Source organism: Caloenas nicobarica, chromosome 12 (assembly GCF_036013445.1).
Source record: "Caloenas nicobarica isolate bCalNic1 chromosome 12, bCalNic1.hap1, whole genome shotgun sequence".
Taxonomy (NCBI): Eukaryota; Metazoa; Chordata; class Aves; order Columbiformes; family Columbidae; genus Caloenas; species Caloenas nicobarica.
The window spans coordinates 12,135,223-12,145,017 of NC_088256.1; positions in this window are offsets into that span (position 1 = coordinate 12,135,223).

Consider the following 9,795-nt stretch of genomic DNA (forward strand, 5'->3'; position numbering starts at 1 on the left):
CTGGCACCCAAGAAAGGAGACATGGGCTCCAAGGCAGCTACTTTGGGGAGGACTTGCTGTCTGGATTCTTCCGTTTGTGACCATGAAGCTCAGCGGAGGAGAGACATGGTCCCATGAGGTCCCTTCAAGAAAAGTCAGACTGGGCTGTGAAGTACCTGTCGCCGGGCTCAGATATTCTGTGGTGAAATCAAGGAGCAGCAAACCTGTGGTAGACTACTGCGGAGTTCAATCCAGTGAGGGCATTAATGAAAATGGGTTTGGAAAAGGAAGCTTTTAGGGAAGTTTAAGCTACAGATGAGAATGCAGTGGGAATTTTAGCTGCAAACACAGGGAGTTGCATAAACAGTCAGTCTAGGAAGTATCCATGACTTTTCATCATCTGTCTGTGCCAAATGGAAGGGAAAAGAGGCAAGCTAACAGAAGTGTCGCACTGTTACTGCTGGTGGGTGACACAGATGCTAGATTTATTTAAAGCCTGGGACTAATAGCTACAATGAATGATATGCAGCTGATTCTGGTGATGTATGAATACAAGCCAAGCTGGAAGATTTCACAAGACAGTTTTCAAGGCGGAAATTGTTAAGAAGTGCCCTTTCCACATCGCCAGCTAAGTGGTGTGTATTTGCTGCTCGGAGCTCCTGTGCCAGTTGGATGTCTGCCAGGCTCGTAATGCTGCTTTAAAAGGGATCGCTTGCCATGTGGAGTTTTTGCATTTTCTGTTATCCAAACAGACTCACATGAATGTTAATTTGTTCCCCAGCTGCCAAGGACCCAACCCTGCACGCAGCCGAGCGCGGCCGAGCCCTGTGCCTGCCGGAGCGGCTGCTCGCGTCCCTGCCCCGCCGCGCCGGGCTGCAGCCACGCGCCGGGGACGATGGCTTGCTGCGGCCAGGGAGCAATCTGTCGTTGGGACATAAAACACCCAGCCACAAAGGCATTTCCTTCTTTCAAAGTGTAGTGCTGTGGCCTTGGCAAAAAAAATAAGGACAGCGGTTTTTCTTTCCCATAAGAGGTGACAGCTGGAGGGGGCACCGGGGAATATTTGGAAAGGAAGAAGCCTCTTGGGTTTTTTTGTGCTGGGCGATTGCGAAGCTGGCAGGTCCTTGGATGAAACCTGCCAAGGGGCAGCAGAGCAGCATTGCGAGTGTGGGCAGGTCAGTGTTTTGGTGATCCAGCCTTTGCGGGATCAAAGCTAAAGCCACTGGGAACCTTCCTGGTGCTCCCACACCACCTGAGTGCCGGGTCCTTCAGAGGCAGGTTGGGGATCCCTCTGAGTGGGGGTGACCCCACCATACCAGGGCCCTGCAATGGTGCCCCCAGACCTTCTTGCCACCCCTCTGAGTCTTACCTTGTCCTTTTCAAGGCGGCAAAATAGCAGGCAATGGCCTTGGCCTGGGTTCAAGCAGGATTGCTTGTCACCTCACTTCTAGTTCTCTTAAGTGTCTGCAACGTCTTTTGATGGAAATAGACTCCCCCATGTCCACTCTTAGGTGTATAAGCCATTGGAAAGTCTAAAGGCATGGGCTAATCTCATCGTTGTTTGGCGTGTGTTTGGCAAGGTTCTGGGATTTGCACTGAAACTTCACTGCTTTGGCTAGAAGGCACCCAAATAGGTTCAAATTTAACTAAGTCTTCCTCTTCCTCCTTAATTTCCATACTAAGGTTCTTCGATGCTTAAAGAAGAATGCAATTTTTTTGGTGTCTGCTTTTAGCCAATGAAAAAATGGGAGATTGTTCAAAATTTGATTAAATATTTAAAGCATGGTTTCTATTTAGAAACTGGCACTTTATCAAGTTAAACAACCCATTAAGCTCATAATCACGCTGTCTTTTGGAGCACAATGCCTTTTGCATCTTTTGAAATCAGTATTTGTGTCATCACTCAGCACGCTCCGAGGTGAAATTAATCATCCATTGTATTGTTTCATTTTACTGCTGACTGAAATAATATTTTCAATATCATTTTCATTGTTTATTTGTATTATTTTTTGACACATGACTTGCTGAGGAAATTTGGAAACAAGTCACAAAATTCAGATCCTTGATAAGCTTCTAAAGCTCCTTAAATATTCAGCTTAAATATTCTACCATCGACATGATTTGAGTAATTGCTTTTTTGCCTCCAGCAGATGCAGTCTATGTCTGAGAATTGCTGTGACCTTGAGGCTCTTTTGGTGTTAGTTGATCAAATACTGAAAGTGTGTTTTTTGCAAAACAGCGGTAGCCAGTTCAGGGGCATGGAGCTCACAGCAAGTCCTGCAAAGGCCAGAAGAAAGAATTGAATCGTGGACTTGTGTAAGGACCAGGGCTGTCAGAGCACATCCCAACACTTGTTGACAGATGGAGGGTCGCTGGCAGACACAACGCCTGTTCCAGTCGCAGCATCCCAGAGGTGTGAACCGAGGCTGTGCCTCCCTGTGCCTCAGGACTGTCCCCGCGGAGTGGGAAGCGGGTGCTCCCCATGTCCCACATGCCAGACAAGGGTTGTCTCCGTGTCTGGCTGGGTGATTGCTGCAGAGCTCTGCTCAGTAAGTCAGGGTGTACCTCTGTTAGAAGTAACATCACTGAGTGCACAATAAGGGCAGAATTTTTCTCCTCCCCACTCTTCCATCAAGGAAAGTTTTCCTTTTTTAGTTACCTCTAAAAATACATGAGGTAGGCTGCTGTTTCTTTGAATGGTATGTCTGCTGTGACAAGGCTTAGAAATACTTTACATGCGTAGACTGCGAAATGTGGCAATGTTTTAAAGCCCTGCATCTTTTTGCAAATGTAATCTTTGCCATGGGATGACTGCAAGGTGTGAGTTATTTGCCTTAAGAGATTTGCAATGGATGTTTGCAGGTTAATCTTATGGCGTATTACTGCCATTATAAAGGATAGTGACTGCAGCAGCAAAGCCATCACTGCACTCTGTATGTTGGAAGTGATGAGGTTGTATCAGCAGAGCAAGCAACTCAGCAAAATCTATTATTGTTTGTGGGTTGGAAGGCAGTTTGATATCTAGACATGAAAGAAATGTAACTTCAGATCATGTTCTTCGTTCTGTGCCCCATACTTAGTGCCCAGCTTTTTCAAAGATGTTTCCTGCCATTGCTGATGGTGTATTTACCACAAGAAGTCTAAACATGTCCTGGTATTATAAGTTAGATGGTTTCTATGTCCCAAAAAATCTGAGAGCCGTGTTTTCTCAAAATGAACTCATCAGAACACAGACTTTCTGTCAAACAGTTCCCATGCTGATTCCTTCCCGTGCTGCAGCCAGGGGATTCCCAAAAGCAGAGTTGCATCAGCCCAGACTGATGTACCTGGTCTTCTGCAGCTCTGCCTCCACCTGAAGTTCTGCTCTTCAGCGGTGGCTTTACACGTGTCACAAATTTTTGTTTTCTTCTTGGGTTTCTTGTTTTTCTGTGGTATTTCACATGAGAAATCTGATCAGCTTTCCCTTGCTTGTTGGTGTACAATAAGCAGTTGCACACTTGAGATCAACTATAGAGTCAGTGTGTGAGGATTACTGTAACTGCTGGCATTGCTTGTAAATTGCTTTCTACTTATTAGTGCTGAGCAGGGAATCTTCCTGCTTTGCTTCTCATGTCCCCATTGACTATTTCCATGATCTCACACTGGCTTTTCGTGAACCTCTTTTTGTCCTGATCAATATAAGTCATCCACAACTCATTTCAGCAAGCAATGTGAAAGTAAGTGTGCTTGAAAAAATCACAAAAGTACAGACAAAGCCTCTTACACACCTGGTTGTGTTTGGATTCCTTCTGAACTAATTCCCAGCTCACTGAGCAGGAGGTGTCACTGTAAGGTGCTGCTTCTTGGAGACCTGAAACGTTGTTCCATTCTCATAATGTGGGAACAGCAAAATATAACCTTACACTAAAATCAAGCAATGCATCCGTGGGCTATTCTTTTTTTGCAGAAATGAGTATTGTTTATCAGATGAAATACTTCCAGGGGACAGTTGTTTCCTTGGTGAATATGAGTAACTTGCACAAATTCTGCTAAGCTTTCTGACTGCTTCAAAGGGGAATACTTGCAGCATCCGACCTAGAGATTTTGGTCCCAAATGGGAGGCTGATATGACTTAAAATACCAAAGGAAAACATGAGAAATATGTAAATATAATGGTTATTGTGAAAAATGTCACCACAGCAAATCTTACACTGTCGAAGGATGATATTATACACGAGATGACAGAAAAAACCACAGCTATACGGCAGACCGTAGTGGGATACAAAAAAGGAGAAAGCTCTATGTATATTTTAGAATTCCATCATAGGATAATTTAAAGCACAGGCCAAGAAGCAGTGAGAAAAGGCTTAGGGCTGTCATTTTTACATGGTCTTTAATCATATATTAACTGTTTGCAGTATGCTCCTCTCCCAGAACCCATCCTACATGGAAGAATATTTTGCTCCTCTGGAAAGCAGTTGTGTAAGTGAGAACACACGTCAGGAGACGTTTATTTTCCCTCTATCAAAAGATTGTGATGCTTGCTGGGAGGGCTTGTCTAGAGCAGTCAGATACGACCCCAGGTAATGACTGGGGGTCATAAATAAATAAAATCAGTCAATAAATACAGTCCTGGCACTTGTACCCCACAATGAAGTGGGCTGTGAATTGGGTACTAAAGCAGAAGATCTGTGTGCCCGTAAAACAAGCCCAGCTACTAAGAGAGTGGTTTGCAGAGATGTGCTTGCAGCCGTGACCCAGCTGTACGTGGAGGGGCTTTGTGACGCCTCCTCCACACTCTTACCTCCTCCTCGCCCACCATCCGCGGTCTTCTTCCAAGTAGATTTACTTCCCAAATAAAAAAATACAGGACGGTAAATGTAAATCGCTGTAATAAAGTAATTTACTCCTTCCTGCTGCGTTTTACTATAGACTTTGGATAAAAATAGGTGTGCATTTGGAAAGCCCGACTGCCTCCTAAATTGTGAGAGTGAGAAATTCTACTGGATGATAAATGTTGCAAATTAATGCAGCATTTCTTATAGTTGTTCAACAATTCGAGGCTGGTCATAATTTTCCTTTATTTTCACTGGTACCAAAGTGGGGCACTTCTATAGAATGATAACCTTGGCACTTTGCCGGTCAGGGTTGGAAAGTACCTGGAGACTTTCCTTTCTATTTGACTCTGTAAACACAGATCCTAAACCATTCTAACGTAGCAGATGCAACTTTCTTCTGCTTTTTAGAGGAAGGAACACCATAACCAGATCGATTTTTATCCGACAGTGTGATTCAAGGACCCATTGCGCTGCACCTGGATGTGGTGGAAGGCTTGATCACTTTGGCAGCCCTCCCTGAGTTGCACTCTGGCTTCTTAGCACGATGTCTGCTTACAAGGGAAACTGTGAAACCGGGGTACATAACTGGTCCTTTCCTAATCTACCCTAGAGGTGTCCTGCATAAAGGTAGGCTGCTATTTTAAACTCTTGTCACTACAATGTTGTGGATATGTTATAATCACCTGCTCTTCTTTTCATGTGTCTGTCACCAGATGGCTGTTGTTGATGATTTATAGGATTATATTTCAGACCTCATTAACCAACATAAGAGCATCTATGTGCTAATTTCATCCTGTCAAATATTGTTTGCAATAAACATCCTGATAATTTCACCCAGTGGGGTTTAGTAGAGTAAAACAGCAACAAGGCGGTGCCCACACACCGATCTGGTGGGTCTGTCTTTAGCGAGCAGGCTGGGTGGGTACAGCCCCTCTCAGCCACTGCGTGCTCCTGTAACCATCCCTGCTCTGCGTCTGTCAGAGGGATGACAGCACTGTTCAGCAACCTCTGCTACCATCCATGAAATGGTTTCACTTAAAGCCCTCCCTTTCCCTAGTGATCTGCAGCATCTTTAAAAAGATACTCATAGCACAGACCCATATGTGGGTATTTTCTTCTTATCTAAAGAGCTCATGCCAGCATTCTCAGCCTACGCAATAAAATGTTATTTATTTCAAGAGCCTGAGGTACCACCTGTTAGCAAAGCAAGGAAAATAAGAGTGTTTGAGGGCACAGCTGGTCCCACAGCTCCTGGCTTTGGGTGCTGGGACCCAAATTTCCTTTCAGTTAATGCTCCATGCTTGCCCCAAACTATAGAGTGGTTGGGGGTGATGCCCTCAACCTACCTGATGTTCTCTGTGCCACCAGAGTCCAGCTCCGGTGTGTGGTTTCTAGACAAGATTCAGGAAAAAAAAAGGCAGGGTTTTAGCAAGATCATTAATTCCACATCCCTATTTGGGGCAAACTGCTGTTGCCAGGAAAAGTCTCCTTAAAACAACTGTTGTCCTACAGCCTACTCTAGGGAATCCAAAATCAGTGAGCAGAAACCCCAGGGTGCAGCAAGGCCCCAAGACAGACTCAGCTCTCCTTGCTGGCCGGCCACTGAGGCTGAATGTGGAGAGCATCCCTGCCAGTTTAGGATAGACCTTTATCTTTCTCTACTCTAAAATAGCTACAGTCCATACAGTATTGACTGACATTCGTAAAACTAGGCAACAATCCAACTTCACTGCAATGGGAGTGCTGGGGTCAAAGAAAGAAGGTGGTGCTGGAGAAGGTTGTGCATGCAGGACCGAGGTTACGCGCGATGCCTGTGAGAGACCCAGCCTGTGCCCATAAAGCTGCAAGGGAAAGCTGCTGGAGAGGACTTTCTCCTCTCTGCGCTGCTGGTGATGCTGGGGGCAGGAGAACCACCGCCGTATCCCACACTCCCACTTGCCCTGCGTGGGAAGCCGAGCACTAAGGATTTATTACAGGACTCAATACTGTGGTACAAGCTGTTGTACCAGCCTGTGGTGCTCGTTACCAAAGGTGGGCCACTGATGCAACATAAATAACAATAAATCCTGCTGGAATAGCAAATGTGTGGTTAGGCCCATTACCAATATTTAGAAAAACTGAGTAGCATGTATTTATTAAAGGCTGTAGTGAGAACTTGTACCACTGGTACCCGTCTAGATGAACAGATGGTACTTCTCCGGTTTTGTTACTGCTGTCACAGATGGAGAGAGCTCCTGTTTAAAGACAGCCCTGTTTGGCAAGTGTTATCTGCTGGGGCTTGAGATGAGGAAAGCAGCTGGGACATCAGGTCCCCCCCAGTCTCTATCCAAGAGCCCATGACTACTTATGTGGATGGGCCCTCTGGAAGCGTCACCAGTAGACAGGGCAAAGGTAGGGAAAGAGAAGGGTGTCACAAGCCTTCTGTGCAAATCTTTGAGCCGCCTCTGATGTTTCGCTGCAGCCTAGGTGGATTTACAGAGGGAGGGAGGTTTTTTAAAGGGCAGCAGCTTCTGCATTGCCTCCCTGCCGTGGTGCACAGCACGTGGCACTGCTCCTGTTGGCTCCATCCCAGCACATCCAGCGGGACCCAGCTGGGTGCTGCTCCAGCCAGGGCAGCCTCACGTTGTCCCTGCTGCTTCTCAACCCACATCCAGTGGTGCTCAGCACCCTCCCACGAGATCTGGGTGCAACACCTTGGATTTGCCCTGATACTGACACTTAGGGCACCTCCACTCTGAAGAAGAATCTGTGCCCAAGCCCTTATCTTGCCAGCCCAGGTAAGTTAAGCTTTTGTACTGCAAAGCCACACATGGCTTTTATCAGAGTGGACTTTTATTAGAGTAGCCAAAGCTGCGGTGAAGTGCATCAGGCAGGAAGATTTTTGGAGTAATTTCCAGGGTGCTTTCCACCTTGCTCCCTGGCCCACTCCAAAAGCTTTTTCTTTGCACATCATAAGAGCCCTTGGGTGCTTTGGCAACTAGATGAGCAAACAGTTGTTTTGTCCTAATAACCCTGCCTCCCATCACCAGCTCCTAACTTAAGGTCCTTTGCTGGCTGGGTACCTGTCCTGATGCTCACTGAAGTGGTGACATTGCCAGACAAATGTTTCAACAGCCACAGTCTGACTCCAACTGCTCTTAAAAATCCCATTTACAGGATTTTCTCTCTGCTTTGCAGGGAGACAGTCCTGAGCAACGCGCTCAGCTGTTCAACAGGCTCTTCTGGCAGCTCTGCAGTGAAACGCGGCAGGAAAAGGGCAGGATGGCCAGTGATCCTAAAATATTCTTGTTCCTCTGTGCTTCACATTGATTCTGCCACTCAATTTCCCAGCAAGACTAAGCCTAAATAATTTATAGGCAGGAATCTCTCCTGCTCTGAAAAGCTTCTTAAAATACTGTAACTTGAACGAACATCTTCCATTTTTTGTATCATAGAAAAAAATGTTCTGGAGATGATCACCAATATCAGGACTTTTCCAAAGGTTACAAACCTAAAATTGTTCAGGATTTCTTTTTATTTCTACTTTTTATATAATTTGAACATACAACCTAATCTTTGTTTGTATATAAACAAACTCAAATACGAAACTAATGAAAATGAAATTTAAAACAATTGAAGTAAATGGGCTTTGTTTCTACAAAGGTCTGTTAATGAGCAGAGTATTGATATTTGCTTTACAAATGGGTCTTTTTCACTTGGAAAGCTCAGTAATAGGATTTCTTTTTAAATCTCCTGCCTTAAAGCTTAATTTAGCTCTGCAGCATCTTTCATTTTCAGATGAGCTTTCAGATGAACAAGCAGTAAAGTGGTCGTCCTTTGTCGGGAAGTTCTTCAGGCTGGTTCTGCCTGGTGGCAGAGGGGGACGCAGGCTCCTCGAGGGTATCCACCTTTGGGTATCCAAACTGCTCAACAGTGCTCTGCACTGCACACACAGGTGCTCAGGGATGCTCGGTGGGCTCAGTTACAGCCTGCCAGCTCCCTACTGCCTCACACCCTTAGAAATCTTTCTTTTCATACAGCTGCGTGGAAGATTCGTTTTTTCTTTTTTCTTTTTTTTTTTGTTTTCTGAAAAATTCACTACCCATTTTTAAGCAGAGACCTGGCTGCACCCCATCGCAGCCAGCAGTCCCTGCTCTTTGCTCACTCGTGTTTCCCAAACATTCCTGTCACTTAAAAGCGGCAATTTAAAGAGTAACAGTCAAGTTATTCTCGGTACCATCTGTCCAAACATTGCTAGGAAGTCCATTAAGCTATAGTTTTATGTTGCAGAGAATGATAGCTGCACTCAGATGACAAATGCACTTGATAATTTAATAGGCATTTTGTCTTTTTTCTAACAAGCTCTGTTGATTTCTGAGTAGTCTTCTATTCACTAAGGAAGGAAAATGAATGAAGTAAAACACTACAAGATCCATTAATGTGAAGGATGTTTAATCTCTGCAAACTAAAAATAAAGCTTGTGAGCTATTTGGATTATTAACATTGGAATAATAACGAAATTTAGGAAATGCCAAGACAGAGTGTGTGGGAAAATGACAGCTTTTTAAATTAAAAAGAATTGTTTTGAAATAATAGAAATAATCATATTTTGACTTTTGAAGTAAGAAAAATGCTTCCTTGGCAATATTTATGTGGAGTAGAATACTTTCAACATCAAAATCAAAATGTCCAATAATTTTTCAGGGCTTCAGTTTGAATGAATCAGTCACAATCTGTGAGAGACTTTTTGACATTTTTAGTTCACAGAAGATTTTGGCTGTCTTCAGTCTTAGAATACGGAAAATCTTCCAAGTCTCAAATGCGATATGATTGGAAAACCTTTTCACACTCAACTCTGGTGCTTTAATGGATCATCTTTGGCAGAATTGTGGGGCTGGTTATAACACCCAGGTGGTGATTTAGCTAAGGGCAGTGACTTCTCAGCCTGGTGGCAACCTTGAAGATGGTTTTGGCTGAATTTTTTCCATTATTGGCCCCTATACATGTTGGATTTTATGGA